This window comes from Poeciliopsis prolifica, unplaced genomic scaffold (genome assembly GCF_027474105.1).
Source record: "Poeciliopsis prolifica strain line A6 unplaced genomic scaffold, Auburn_PproV2 SCAFFOLD062, whole genome shotgun sequence".
In the NCBI taxonomy this organism is placed as follows: Eukaryota; Metazoa; Chordata; class Actinopteri; order Cyprinodontiformes; family Poeciliidae; genus Poeciliopsis; species Poeciliopsis prolifica.
Genome location: NW_026562437.1, coordinates 1,941,731 through 1,958,231, shown reverse-complemented (window position 1 = coordinate 1,958,231; position 16,501 = coordinate 1,941,731).

The window sequence follows — 16,501 nt, the reverse complement described above, 5'->3', positions numbered from 1 at the left end:
TTTTTTTCTAACGTACACTTGTGAATAAAAACATAGGTCTGATGTTGAAGTTATAAAACCAGTTTCTATTTATATTCTGTAATAATGTCTGGAGGGCCCCTACCAGCAGCTACTGGGTTCTCTTTGTTTACCTTGATATCTCAGCCTTATAATTCTAGATCTCAGAGGTGCTGAAATCAAATTAATGACATGTGAGAAGTTAACTGTTTATATATGAAGGTTTTCCTGATTTACTTTTTGTTTCAAACAGGTTTTATTTCAGTCTCTATGTTTATGTAAATCGATTCTGTCACAGTCTTTGACTAAACAGAAAAATAGAAAAAGACCATCATTATGATACTTTATCATCTAAAATTATAGAAAAAGTTTCAAAGATTTTTCTATCTGAAATTCAATCCACATCATCAAACCATTTTGTAAGCAGAAAATTATTTAAAACCATGTCAAAGAAATGTATCCATTTCTCCAAATCATTAAATAAAAATATGTACAAAGGATAAAACACAATAAAGACTCCTAAATTTCAGAAGTCTAAATCTCAAAGCATTCAAATTCATTGTTTGTTAGACAATCTCTCCTCAGTCTCATTCAGTAAAATGGAAATATAAAACTGGAAGAATAAAATTAATTTTTTAGAATTTCAGCTAAATATCCAGATTAAAATGCTTTGTAAGCAAAACCTGCTACATTTAAGAATTTAAGTCGGTTGCACTCCACTTCCAAACAGCAACTTACTGAGAATCTTGAGGTTCACATTGTGCCATCAAACCTGTGCAAGTTCTCATGTGAACAGTTACATTTATTTAGAGTGAACCTTTTTCTACTGAATCTACAAAATAAAAGCTTCCAACCCGTGTGAATCTTCATGTGATGACTTAAACTGGATCTATACACAAAACATTTTGCTCGCTTTTCACTAAGGGTGCAGACATGATATGGTGAGCTGGTCTAATAGTCAAACCTCACAGCGGAGAACAGAACAGTGGCTGAGGTCAATAACGTTGACGAATCAGATCAGCTTCACATGCATATATCTGCTGCTCACCAATGTCCCAAAATTAAGGAAATCAACATTTATTAATCAGCCAGCTGATAAATCAATGCAAGCTACTTCTCACCTGTGTGAATTCTGTTGTGAGAAGTTAATCTATGTTTGTGAGTGAAACCTTTTCCACAAATCCCACATGAGAAAGGTTTCTCACCTGTGTGAGATCTCATGTGAACAGTTAAACTGTTTTTATGAGGGAAACATTTTCCGCAGGCCTCACATGAGAATGGCTTCTCACCTGTGTGAATTCTGTTGTGAGAAGTTAAGTTGTTTTTTTGAGTGAAACTTCTTCCACAAATCCCACATGAGAAAGGTTTCTCACCTGTGTGAATTCTGATGTGATTAACTAATTTATGTTTCCTCTGGAAACTTTTTCCACAAGTCTCACAGGAGAAAGGTTTCTCACCTGTATGAATCGTCATATGAGCAAGTAACTGACATTTAGACACAAAATTTTTTCCACAGATTGTGCATGTGTAAGATTTCTCACCAAAGAAAATTCTCTTGTGTCTGTTTAAAGAGTCGTTTAGACGGAAACCTTTCCACAAGCTGCACAAGTGAACGATTTTTCACCTGTATGAATTCTCATGTGATTATTCAAACGACTCTTGTAAGGGTAACTTTTTCCACAGGTGGAACATTTGAAAGGTTTCTTAGCCGTGTGAGTTTTCTTGTGATTCATCAAGGAACTATTTTGAGAAAAGGTTTTATCACAAATTTGACAAGAATATAGATTTTGGTCTGGTTGAGCTTTCATGTGCGTTTCTTGTTCTGAAGTCTGTTGAGTTTTTCTGCTGTTTGTTCAAAATGTCATCAGTTTCCTGTTTCATCACAAGATGATCTTCATCCTGACTAATGCAAAGTTGCTCCTCTTCCTCTTTGATCTGCAGAGGTTCTGGTTCCTCTTGTTCCTCTTTTATATGTAGAGGTTCTGGTTCCTCTTGTTCCAGTTTCATCTGCAGAGGTTCTGGTTCCTCTTGATCCAGTTTCATCTGCAGAGGATCTGGTTCTTCTTGATCCAGTTTCATCTGCAGAGGATCTCGTTCTTCTTGATCCAGTTTCATCTGCAGAGGTTCTGGTTCCTCTTGATCCAGTTTCATCTGCAGAGGTTCTGGTTCCTCTTGTTCCAGTTTTATCTGCAGAGGTTCTGGTTCCTCTTGTTCCCGTTTCATCTGCAGAGGTCTGGTTCCTCTTGCTCCAGTTTTATCTGCAGAGGTTCTGGTTCCTCTTGATCCAGTTTCATCTGCAGAGGTTCTGGTTCCTCTTGATCCAGTTTTATCTGCAGAGGTTCTGGTTCCTCTTGATCCAGTTTCATCTGCAGAGGTTCTGGTTCCTCTTGATCCAGTTTTATCTGCAGAGGTTCTGGTTCCTCTTGTTCCCGTTTCATCTGCAGAGGTTTCTGGTTCCTCTTGCTCCAGTTTCATCTGCAGAGGTTCTGGTTCCTCTTGTTCCAGTTTCATCTGCAGAGGTTCTGGTTCCTCTTGTTCCAGTTTTATCTGCAGAGGTTCTGGTTCCTCTTGTTCCAGTTTATCTGCAGAGGTTCTGGTTCCGCTTGATCCAGTTTCATCTGCAGAGGATCTGGTTCTTCTTGATCCAGTTTCATCTGCAGAGGTTCTGGATGATCTTGATCTGAAGTGAAGTTTCTCTCTGGGTTTCTGAGCTCATTTAGATCCTCCTCCTCTTTGCACACACTGCATTGTGGGAAATCTGGAAAAAAAGTCAAAATGTGAGGTCACACAATGAACTCTTCAGTTTAACAAAAAACTAAAATGAAAATATTCTCAGCAGGGGGCGTGCTGTGGTAGCGCAACCCCACGATTGGAGGCCTTCAATCCTCCACACGGCCGTTCCGGGTTTGATTCCCGGACCAGACGATATTTGCCGCATGTCTTTCCTTACTACATTCCTGTCAGCCTTCTTTCTTATAAGGGACACTAGAGCCCACAGAAACCCCCAGGAGAGGAAAATGTATATATATCCATCAGCAAACATTATAAAATGAAATCTCTTCCATCGTCTTTCAGAGAGATTGTTATTTACCTTATTTAGAATAAACAATGTCTGCATGTGGTTAATAATTTTACCAGCAATTAAACTTAATGCCGTCAAATGTGCCAACATTTGGAAATATGCAGTCTGGCTAGCTGACGTTAACTCCCCTTCAAGATTCGCTTCTCGCCAACAGGGACGTTACACCATTTCTGTGACCACTGCACATTGTGACTGTAGGAGGCGCTGTTGCAGGTTTACATCATACTTTGCTATTCTTATGGACACAGAATATGATGGCGCTTATCAAATAATGGTCCCACTGTAACTTACAGTAAAGTACTAAATATTTAAACTGAACCATCTCTATTAACTCTGCTTGCTAAGTCAATATCTGACCATTAGTATTGTGACATTTCTTTTTAGTTAAATGAAACGGCCCTTTAAATAGCTTTACATAGTGTTGTAGTCAAGACCATCTAAGCAGAGACCAAGACCAGCCGCCACATAAGAATTAAATGTGAAATATTAGCAAAAGTGCTAATCAAATTGGTCTGAAAGATCCACATTCCCATAAAAACAAATCAATTTAACCAATATTATCAATTCAAACTCTTTGTTCTACTTTGCTCTGTGCTACAATCCATGGAAGTCTCATGCCAACCCTAAAAGTTAACGCCCTGGGCGGTTGCCCATATTGCTCATATCAGAAACCACCATTGTCTGCACTATTAAACATAGCAATTAAGGCAATGCACTAGTGGTAAACAACGCTCCATCATGAACACAGACCAAGGAGCAACAAGCAGAAATAACCAAACACTGTGACAGTTCTCACTTTTTCTCCTGCTGCATGAAGCCAGGCAGCACAGAACTATCACAGAGCAATGAGCATGCTCTGTGTGCTCTGGTTTTATTGATTCACCAAATAAATTAATATCAATGTATACAATCAATTAAAATAATGACAGCTACTGCAGCTGTTTCGTACCTATCCGGTGCAAGATGATCTTGGGTATCCGGGTAAAATCCATCAGTCTGCGCTGATCGTCCATCTCTTCCTCCATCTTAACGTTGATTTCTTTCCACTCTGTGAATGTTTCTTCAGCAGGAGTTTCCTGCTGCTTGATAAACTCTCTGAGGCTGAACTGAAGACATTTTCACTGAAAACACAGAAACATTTAACTAAACTGCAAAACAGTCTTCAAGAGGAAAAGTAAAACCAGACATTTGCTCTGTTTTTATGTTTCACGTGTTTCACTGTTGCTGTGCTGAAGAAACTGGAAGTGATTATTAGTTTGGCTTTAAATTTTCTGCTGAGTCTCTTCTTTTAAAGTCCTGGAGGGCTGATGCCCTGAAACCTTTAGCTGAGCCTCTGCTGCACCACCTGAATAGAGTAATTAGGTCATTAAGGCTCTGCAGATCTGATCCACACAAGGAGGAGGTAATTATGGTGATTTCATTGCAGTGTTTTGTACCTGTGGCTCATCTAAACACTGCAGGTCACCTTGAGGACTGGAGTTTGACACCTGTGTTTTAGTTACAATAGATCAGTCTGGAGAAACACTGATGATGTTTTGTTGTTCTTGCAATAACTAATAAAATTCTGATTCTGTGAAAGTCACATATATATTTTCTATTTTTATAAAGATATTTCAGATAAGTATAAAGTTAACCAGGATGCTTTTATTGTTCTGTTGGTTTAAATTTAAAGCATTTTGTTAATATTTAGAGGTAGATTTATTTAACCTTCCTAATTTTACTTTAATAAATTGCTGCACTTTTAGCTGCTGTTCAATCTGCCAGGTTTCTGCAACCTGGATCTCTGGAGACTCAAGAGGCTCTTTGGCTCATTTATTATATCAAATTATTAAATATTGATCTGTTGTTTTGTTCATTCTTTTTTAAGTGTCGTCATGAAACCGATCACATTGGCCCTTGTGGTAAATTTGGCCTCTAAACCAAACTCCTTATTGGTATCAATATTTTCAGAAATTCTCTTTAAAATACCAGAATATTCACATAACTGTTATACTTTTTGTCAGTCTGAGGAGACACTGAATATTGAATTAGGTGTTATGATCAGTTACTCAGTAATTCACCAAATACTTCAAAAGAAAATACAGAGGAAGAACATTGTTCCAGCAGGAATATTAAATAAATAGAATGATAAACCCTGACCTTTACTGTTATATAAGATCAAAATATAGTTTATGTTCCATGACTCCTTCACTTCTAACTCACCAGTTTAAGTACTGAAGGTTGTTTAAAATGATTAATTGTACTTGCTTTGAATTTTAAAGTTTTGATTATTTAGGTTCATTCTTTGTTAAATTATGGCTCATTTTGTTTTATCTCTTATTAGTATAAATATAGAACTCAGTCTGTTAAGTGTTGAATGAAAAGAATATCGACTTTATTAGAATGTATGCAACGTTGAGGAAGAGATGATCTCTGTGGACTGCTGCTGTTTATGTATATGAAGGTTTTCCTGATTTACTTTTTGTTTTAAACAGGTTTTATTCCAGCCTCTATAATTATGTAAATCTAGTCTTTCACACAGTTTTCTACTAAACAGGAAAAAAGAAAAAGATCAGCATTATAATAGTTTATTTTCTAAAATTATATAAAAAGTTTCAATCTGAAATTTAATTCATATCATCAATACATTTTCTAAGCAGGAAAATTATTAAAACCATGTCAAAGAAATGCATCCATTTCTCCAAATCATTAAAATGAAATAAATAAGTACAAAGAATAAAAACACAATAAAGTTTCCAACATTTTAGAAGTCTAACTCTCAAATCCTTTAAAGTCATCGTTTCTTTAGAGACAATCTCTCCCTCAGTCTGATTAAATAAAATAGAAATATAAAACTGCCAGAATAAAATCCAAGTCAGTTGCAATTACTCCACTTCCAAACAGCAACTTACTGAGAATCTTGAGGTTCACATTGTGCCATCAAACCTGTGCAAGTTCTCATGTGAACAGTTACATTTGTTTGAGTGAACCTTTTTCTAATGAATCTACAAAATAAAAGCTTCCAACCCGTGTGAATCTTCATGTGATGACTTAAACTGGATCTATACACAAAACATTTTCCTCACTTTTCACTAAGGGTGCAAACATGACATGGTGAGCTGGTCTAATAGTCAAACCTCACAGCGGAGAACAGAACAGTGGCTGAGGTCAATAACATTGAAGAATCAGATCAGCTTCACATGCATGTATCTGCTGCTCACCAATGTCCCAAAATTAAGGAAATCAACATTTATTAATCAGCCAGCTGATAAATCAATGCACAGCTACTTCTCACCAGTGTGAATTCTGTTGTGAGAAGTTAAGTAGTGTTTTTGACTGAAACCTTTTCCACAAATCCCACATGAGAAAGGTTTCTCACCTGTGTGAACTCTGATGTGAATAGCTAACAGAGGTTTCCTCCGGAAACGTTTCCCACAGGTCTCACAAGAGAACGGTTTCTCACCTGTATGAATCTCAATATGAGCAAGTAAATGAGATTTAAACAAAAAACTTTTCCCACAGGTTGTGCAGGTGTAAGGTTTCTCACCCGAATGAATTCTCTTGTGTCTGTTTAAAGAGTCATTTAGATGGAAACATTTTCCACAAGCTGGACAAGTGAACGGTTTTTCACCAGTGTGAATTCTCCTGTGACGTTCTAAACTTTTTTTATAAGGGAAACTTTTCCCACAAATCACACATGAGAAAGGCTTCTCACCTGTGTGAATTCTGTTGTGAGAAGTTAAGTGTTGTTTTTGACTGAAAACCTTTTCACAAATCCCACATGAGAAAGGTTTCTCACCTGTGTGAACTCTGATGTGAATAGCTAACAGAGGTTTCCTCCGGAAACGTTTCCCACAGGTCTCACAAGAGAACGGTTTCTCACCTGTATGAATCTCAATATGAGCAAGTAATTGAGATTTAAAAAAAAAACTTTTCCCACAGGTTGAGCAGGTGTAAGGTTTCTCACCCGAATGAATTCTCTTGTGTCTGTTTAAAGAGTCGTTTAGATGGAAACATTTTCCACAAGCTGGACAAGTGAACGGTTTTTCACCTGTATGAATTCTCATGTGATCATTTAAACGACTCTCTTTAGGGTAACTTTTTCCACAGGTGGAACATTTGAAAGGTTTCTTAGCCGTGTGAGTTTTCATGTGATTCATCAAAGAATTATTTCTAGAAAAGGTTTTATCACAAATTTGACAAGAATATAGATTTTGGTCTGGCTGAGCTTTCATGTGCGTTTCTTGTTCTGAAGTCTCTGTTGAGTTTTTCTGCTGTTTGTTCAAAATGTCATCGGTTTCCTGTTTCATCACAAGATGCTCTTCATCCTGACTAATGCAAAGTTGCTCCTCTTCCTCTTTGATCTGCAGAGGTTCTGGTTCCTCTTGTTCCCGTTTTATCTGCAGAGGTTCTGGTTCCTCTTGATCCAGTTTTATCTGTAGAGGTTCTGGTTCCTCTTGATCCAGTTTCATCTGTAGAGGTTCTGGTTCCTCTTGATCCAGTTTCATCTGCAGAGGTTCTGGTTCCTCTTGTTCCAGTTTTATCTGCAGAGGTTCTGGTTCCTCTTGATCCAGTTTCATCTGCAGAGGTTCTGGTTCCTCTTGTTCCAGTTTTATCTGCAGAGGTTCTGGTTCTTCTTGATCCAGTTTTATCTGCAGAGGTTCTGGTTCCTCTTGTTCCAGTTTTATCTGCAGAGGTTCTGGATGATCTTGATCTGAAGTGAAGTTTCTCTCTGGGTTTCTGAGCTCATTTAGATCCTCCTCCTCTTTGCACACACTGCATTGTGGGAAATCTGGAAAAAAAAGTCAAAATATGAGGTCACACAATGAACTCTTCAGTTTAACAAAAACTGAAATGAAAATATTCTTCATCAGGGGTCGTGTTGTGGTAGCGCAACCCACGATTGGAGGCCTTCAATCCTCCACACAGCCGTCACGGGTTTGATTTCCGGACCCGACGATATTTGCCGCATGTCTTTCCTTACTACATTCCTGTCAGCCTTCTTTCTTATAAGGGACACTAGATCCCACAGAAACCCCCAGGAGGGAAAATGTAAAGTTATTCTCAGCAAACATTATAAAATGAAATCTCTTCCATCGTCTTTCAGAGAGATTGTTATTTACCTTATTTAGAATAAACAATGTCTGCATGTGGTTAATAATTTTACCAGCAATTAAACTTAATGCCGTCAAATGTGCCAACATTTGGAAATATGCAGTCTGGCTAGCTGACGTTAACTCCCCTTCAAGATTCGCTTCTCACCAACAGGGACGTTACACCATATTCTGTGACCACTGCACATTGTGACTGTAGGAGGCGCTGTTGCAGGTTTACATCATACTTTGCTATTCTTATGGACACAGAATATGATGGCGCTTATCAAATAATGGTCCCACACTGTAACTTACAGTAAAGTACTAAATATTTAAACTGAACCGTCTCTATTAACTCTGCTTGCTAAGTCAATATCTGACCATTAGTATTATGACATTTCTTTTTAGTTAAATGAAACGGCCCTTTAAATAGCTTTACATAGTGTTATAGTCAAGACCACCTAAGCAAAGACCAAGACCAGCCGCCACATGACAATAAAATGTGAAATTAGCAAAAGTGCTAATCAAATTGGTCTGAAAGATCCACATTCCCATAAAAACAAATCAATTTAACCAATATTATCAATTCACACTCTTTGTTCTACTTTGCTCTGTGCTACAATCCATGGAAGTCTCATGCCAACCCTAAAAGTTAACGCCCTGGGCGGTTGCCCATATTTCTCATATCAGAAACCACCATTGTCTGCACTATTAAACATAGCAATTAAGGCAATGCACTAGTGGTAAACAACGCTCCATCATGAACACAGACCAAGGAGCAACAAGCAGAAATAACCAAACACTGTGACAGTTCTCACTTTTTCTCCTGCTGCATGAAGCCAGGCAGCACAGAACTATCACAGAGCAATGAGCATGCTCTGTGTGCTCTGGTTTTATTGATTCACCAATTAAATTAATATCAATGTATACAAACAATTAAAATAATGACAGCTACTGCATCTGTTTCGTACCTATCCGGTGCAAGATGATCTTGGGTATCCGGGTAAAATCCATCAGTCTGCGCTGATCGTCCATCTCTTCCTCCATCTTAACGTTGATTTCTTTCCACTCTGTGAATGTTTCTTCAGCAGGAGTTTCCTGCTGCTTGATAAACTCTCTGAGGCTGAACTGAAGACATTTTTACATTAAACACAGAAATATTTAACTAAACTGCAAAACAGTCTTCAAGAGGAAAAGTAAAGCCAGACATTTGCTCTGTTTTTATTTTTCACGTGTTTCACTGTTGCTGTGCTGAAGAAACTGGAAGTGATTATTAGTTTGGCTTTAAATTTTCTGCTGAGTCTCTTCTTTTAAAGTCCTGGAGGGCTGATGCCTGAAACCTTTAGCTGAGCCTCTGCTGCACCACCTGAATAGAGTAATTAGGTCATTAAGGCTCTGCAGATCTGATCCACACAAGGAGGAGGTAATTATGGTGATTTCATTGCAGTGTTTTGTACCTGTGGCTCATCTAAACACTGCAGGTCACCTTGAGGACTGGAGTTTGACACCTGTGGTTTAGTTACAATAGATCAGTCTGGAGAAAACACTGATGATGTTTTGTTGTTCTTGCAATAACTAATAAAATCCTGATTCTGTCAAAGTCACATATATATTTTCTATTTTTATAAAGATATTTCAGATAAGTATGAAGTTAACCAGGATGCTTTTATTGTTCTGTTGGTTTAAATTTAAAGCCTTTAGTTAATATTTAGAGGTAGATTTATTTAACCTTCCTAATTTTACTTTAATAAATTGCTGCACTTTTAGCTGCTGTTCAATCTGCCAGGTTTCTGCAACCTGGATCTCTGGAGACTCAAGAGGCTCTTTGGCTCATTTATTATATCAAATTATTAAATATTGATCTGTTGTTTTGTTTCATTCTTTTTTAAGTGTCGTCATGAAACCGATCACATTGGCCCTTGTGGTAAATTTGGCCTCTAAACCAACTCCTTATTGGTATCAATATTTTCAGTAATACTCTTTAAAATACCAGAATATTCACATAACTGTTATACTTTTGTCAGTCTGAGGAGACACTGAATATTGAATTAGGTGTTATGATCAGTTACTCAGTAATTCACCAAATACTTCAAAAGAAAATACAGAGGAAGAACATTGTTCCAGCAGGAATATTAAATAAATAGAATGATAAACCCTGACCTTTACTATTATATAAGATCAAAATATAGTTATATTCCATGACTCCTTCACTTCTAACTCACCAGTTTAAGTACTGAAGGTTGTTTAAAATGATTAATTATACTTGCTTTGAATTTTAAAGTTTTGATTATTTAGGTTCATTCTTTGTTAAATTATGGCTCATTTTGTTTTATCTCTTATTAGTATAAATATAGAACTCAGTCTGTTAAGTGTTTGAATGAAAAGAATATCGACTTTATTAGAATGTATGCAACGTTGAGGAAGAGATGATCTCTGTGGACTGCTGCTGTTTATGTATATGAAGGTTTTCCTGATTTACTTTTTGTTTTAAACAGGTTTTATTCCAGCCTCTATAATTATGTAAATCTAGTCTTTCACACAGTTTTCTACTAAACAGGAAAAAAGAAAAATATCATCATTATAATAGTTTATTTTCTAAATTATATAAATAGTTTCAATCTGAAATTAAATTCATCTCATCAATACATTTTCTAAGCAGGAAAATTAAAACCATGTCAAAGAAATGCATCCATTTCTCCAAATCATTGAAATAAAATAAATTATTACAATGAATAAAAACACAATAAAGTTTCCAACATTTTACAAGTCTAACTCTCAAAGCATTTAAAGTCATCGTTTCTTTAGAGACAATCTCTCCCTCAGTCTGATTAAATAAAATAAAAATATAAAACTGCCAGAATAAAATCCAAGTCAGTGCAATTACTCCACTTCCAAACAGCAACTTACTGAGAATCTTGAGGTTCACATTGTGCCATCAAACCTGTGCGAGTTCTCATGTGAACAGTTACATTTATTTTGAGTGAATCTTTTTCTACTGAATCTACAAAATAAAAGCTTCCAACCCGTGTGAATCTTCATGTGATGACTTAAACTGGATCTATACACAAAACATTTTCCTCACTTTTCACTAAGGGTGCAGACATGACATGGTGAGCTGGTCTAATAGTCAAACCTCAAAGCGGAGAACAGAACAGTGGCTGAGGTCAATAACGTTGAGGAATCAGATCAGCTTCACATGCATGTATCTGCTGCTCACCAATGTCCCAAAATTAAGGAAATCAACATTTATTAATCAGCCAGCTGATAAATCAATGCAAGCTACTTCTCACCAGTGTGAATTCTGTTGTGAGAAGTTAAGTTGTTTTTGAGTGAAACTTCTTCCACAAATCCCACATGAGAAAGGTTTCTCACCTGTGTGAGATCTCATGTGAACCGTTAAACTTTTTTTATGAGGGAAACATTTTCCACAGGCCTCACATGAGAATGGCTTCTCACCTGTGTGAATTCTGTTGTGAGAAGTTAAGTTGTTTTTTTGAGAGAAACTTTTTCCACAGGTCTCACAGGAGAAAGGTTTTTCACCTGTATGAATTCTCATGTGATCATTTCTTAGCCGTGTGACTTTTCATGTGATTCATCAAGGAATTATTTTGAGAAAAGGTTTCATCACAAATTTTACAAGAATATACTGGCCTGCACAGCAGCCACCACATTTTTCCTCTTGCTGCGCCGTTTCACCGGGACACAAGCTTCCAGCTCCATTTCCTCCTCCACCTCACCTGTTTCTCCCTCCGCTCCAGCCACTATAAACGACTCCACACCGTCTTTTCTTTGTACCTGTTTCTCCCCTGAACCTCTCCCCCCTCGCTCTGATCTCCACACACTCGATGCTCCTCATCACCCCTCACAACCTCCTGTTCTTTCTGCACACCATCACTCTCCTTCCCTACACTTCCACCCACACCACCATTCAGCCCATCACCACACACCACCGTGCTCTCATCCTCTCCTATACTCGCACCATTACCACCGTCCTCCACCGCCTCTTTAACAATGTTTCCTGTCACATCCTCCTCTACCACCGCTGGTTCCCCCGCAGCGGCAGTCGCGCCAGCAGCAGCAGCGGCGGGTTCTCCCGCCGCAACATTAGCAGTGTCTCCCTCCACAACATCCTCCTCACTATTTGTTTTTTTACCCTGCTCAGCGGCAACAGGCTGCTGCTTTTCCGAGTCCGGCTTGGCCAGTTCTGCCTTATCAGGGCACATCTTTATGATGTGGCCCTCCTGCCCACAACCAAAACATTTCATCTGCCCTGATGTGGCAAACAAAACATAGTCAAAATCATCCACTCTAACGTGGAAACGCAAATTCATTTCCTCATCCTTTCTGTTCAGTATCATAAATAACTGTCTACGGTGAGAAACAACATGTTTCAATAGCGGTGATTTACACCCGGAAAGGACTTTTTTCACCGGCGACACCACCTTTCCGTGTCTCGACAGTTCTTTAATCAAAAATTCATCACTGATGAAAGGAGGTACGTTTGACAACATTATCTTAGTGGATGGTAACGTGAGCGGTGAAACTTGTAAAAACAACCCATTCACCGAAACACCCTTTTCCACCACCTGCTGTGCATGTCCCACCTTCTCCACAAACAACACCACTGCCCCATTCATACGTGCAGCCGACTTTATATTCCCGTGCCCAATGATCTCACCCACCGCCAAACAAACTTCCTCCACGCTGCACGGAGAACCAGCACCCACCTTGATGCCGTTCTTCCGTGTCAGCGTGGAAAAAGACCCACCACCGACAACACCCACCATTGCTGCCGTCAGACGCCGGCAAGCCAGGCACGCCCGACGGCCACACCCCAAACAAACGAACAAAAACCCCTTAAAACGTGATAAAAAAAACACAAGAAAAAACAATTAAACAAGTAAACCAAACACCCAGAAAACAGTAAGAAAAAGATAAAGAAAAGATATACAATCACTCTTGCTTTCACTCTTCCTCCGCTCCTCCTCACACACCCTCCTCTCACTCGAAGAAGAAGAAGAAGAAGAAGAAGAAGAAGAAGAAGAAGAAGAAGAAGAAGAAGAAGAAGAAGAAGAAGAAGAAGAAGAAGAAGAAGAAGAAGAAGAAGAAGAAGAAGAAGAAGAAGAAGAAGAAGAAGAAGAAGAAGAAGGCGGGGAAGATGAAAACAGAGCACACGGGCTCGCTTTAGCTTTTCCTTTGTTAGGCGGTTATTTGGAGAAGAGTTTGAGGTTCAACTAATTTTTTCCGTGTTTTCAGTGAAAATGTCTTCAGTTCAGCCTCAGAGAGTTTATCAAGCAGCAGGAAACTCCTGCTGAAGAAACATTCACAGAGTGGAAAGAAATCAACGTTAAGATGGAGGAAGAGATGGACGATCAGCGCAGACTGATTGATTTTACCCGGATAACCAAGATCATCTTGCAGCGGATAGGTACGAAACAGCTTCACGGTTTACTGATTAGTGAGGTTAAAGAGAGTTTTTACAGATAAATAATCGTTGTTTTCGGATACCTATTTAAAGAATCCGCTTAAATTTAGTAAAAATAGAAAATCCCTGGAGAAATGTAACCGGGGTCTGCTAAAGTGTGGCCCCAGTTTGGACCCAGCGCTCTGATGCTAAGAATTAGCATCAATGCTAAGCTGAGCTGAATTATAGTCAATAGCCTGTGGAAAGTCACAAACATGTTGACTAACATGGACTTCCTCCATTCAGTTTGTTAAAATTAGTGTATAATCTAAATGAGCCAAAATGCAAATGTTAGTCTAACCCATGTTAAAATCTGACATAAATTGGAATAAATAGTTGATTAAAAGTCTGTAAACAGAAAATTGTATCGCTGCCCCTTTAAGAGACCAGCGTCACAGGTGCAGCGTCAGAGTGACGCTGCGGCTCACAGGCCGGAGAGAGAGAGAGCGCAGAGGAGGAATCGGAGTGGAGCGGTGATTAATAAACAGCGAAAGTTAATTTAATTAAGAAACATAATCTACCTGGTCGGGAACTGACAGGAATTTTATTGAGAATATTGGTTTTGGTCAGGTTTTTTGCTTGGTTAGAAGCTCGGACGGAGCCAGGATTTATCTGCCTTGTGCGGCGCGCACATTCACGGATCGGATTCAGGATGGCGAGCCAGACCCACAGCGTCAATTCACCTTCTCCATCACATTAAGGAGGGATTCTCCTGCGTTGTGGTAATTCGCTGCCAGGGCGAACTGAACTGAACTGATAATTTATTGAATTATTCTTTTTGTTTGGATCGAGTCAACTAAGGCTTTTCATTGAACTGAAGAACTGAATTCATTTTCGGATATACTTTGATTTTTATATATTATATCTTTGAATGTGTTTTGAATAATTGTATTTCATTTTGGTGAAGAGTGATATACTCTTTATTTATTTATTTTCTTCTTTTTTTAAAGTTTCATTTACCTTCTTATTGAGAATCTGTAGAGTTTTTTGTTTATGTGTTGCATCTTATTTTTGTGTTTTACATTTAGTAAATTATTAGTTTATTACACTTAAGCAGCGGTCTCTGGTGCTGTTATTCTTGCTCCCCACTCCTTAGAGCCTAGAACTGGTCCAGTGGCGCGGTTAGCAGTGTGATACCGGTGCTACATTAGCCTAAATGCTGCTAGTAGCATGTGGGGCATCATTACAATGTTGTCTTAGATTGACTTCCTGCATTCAGGGTCCTAAACTTGGCTAATAAGTAATAAAAATAGCTAGAAGCTTATTTCAGGGAAAAGGCTGATGCTTGTGCAGCAAAGCAGAGCCCTAACCTGAGAGGAAAAGATCATGCAGGCTAATATTATTGCACTGTCTCTGAGTCGGTTTCTCTTCGCAATATTTATTAACCTATTTGTATGATTTGTTCTGTAAATTGCCATTCATATTATTTCTCAGTCTCTATCACTGAGGGATGAAGAGACTGATGTCTGGTTCTTTAGGTTCTGACGGGTCTGCGGTTCCTCTCCTGACCCACTGTGCACCCTGAATATCGCCGACACAGTTTTTTAATTCCCCTATCAAACTTCTCTGTGATTGTTTAGCCTAGAATGTGCATCTTCCAATTTTATATTATTTGATGTTATTGTTACAGGTCAGTTTTCTAAACTACAAAGAAATGACTGTTAGGGATGCTCCAATATGAAAAATTGGATTGATATTGATATCTGATAGTAACACTGGTGTTATAGCAGATTTACCAATATTTTATTTTATATACGTTTTTAGTCCAATTACTTGATTAATCATAAGAATAATTAATAGATTACTCAATTACTGAAATATTTGTTTACAGCAACGCTACTATCCATCCAGTTATCACTAGAAAATATTTATTGACTTTCTCTTGTATCTTGTCACATATGCTGAGCTGACAGCGCCTCTTAATGCTCATTTGTACTCAATGCATGTCAGCTATTCTGACAGAATAACGGCTCAAATTTAAGTTAAAGAAGGTCAGTGTTAGACCCGCCCAAAGCCCCGCCCTCCACTTTCATTGGGGAATTATTTTATGGTGACCTGACAGGAAGTGGATCCAGGTGATAATAATGATCACAACAATCAAAAGCATATTTAGTAATTGTCTTGTCTGGCTGCTAAGTTTCCATTTTCATAATGTAAACATAGTAAATGACTTATTAACTAACTTGTGTCTTAAATAAACTCGTTAAATAATTTTATCATTGTACATTTTCACCTTTCATATTTAATCTTCCAAATTGTCCAATATTCATGTCAAATATTTTCCATTGGTTCATTTTGCCATTATTTTCTGCATGTGTGCGATTAACAACAATCACCCACTGCTACCAATTCTGCTGTGAATCCCAGGAAAGTAAAGGCTGAGATTTAGTTGTGCTTTTGAACGTTTGTGTTGAGTGTGTGAGCGGAGCAATGTCTGACAATATCAGCGGGTGAGGTTAAAAATTACTTTATGGTTTCCCTTTAGGCATTTTATGTCACTCTTTAATGTGATATATATCTGGTGACATATAATGGGTGCACTTCCCCTGCGCCCATTACAGGCACACAGCCCGCATCACCACCAGCGTTGGTCCACAATCTCCCAGTCGGATTGCGACACCGTGTGTGTGGTCAGGGTACATGTCCAAAAGTCAGGTGACCTGAACATCTGACTCCTCCTCCATGTAGGCGTCTTCTTCCTCTCTCTACATGGAGGAAGAAGATTTTATGTAATATTTGTCAGGAAGCTACTAGATTAAGCTATTGCCATCTTATTTGCTCACCTGGAGATCCTTTATATCATATTTTGACTCAAGTCTAGTTCCAGTCTGGTCATTAGAATGGAGCAATGACCAGAATGAAACTAGTTCTGGTCATAGTTCCATT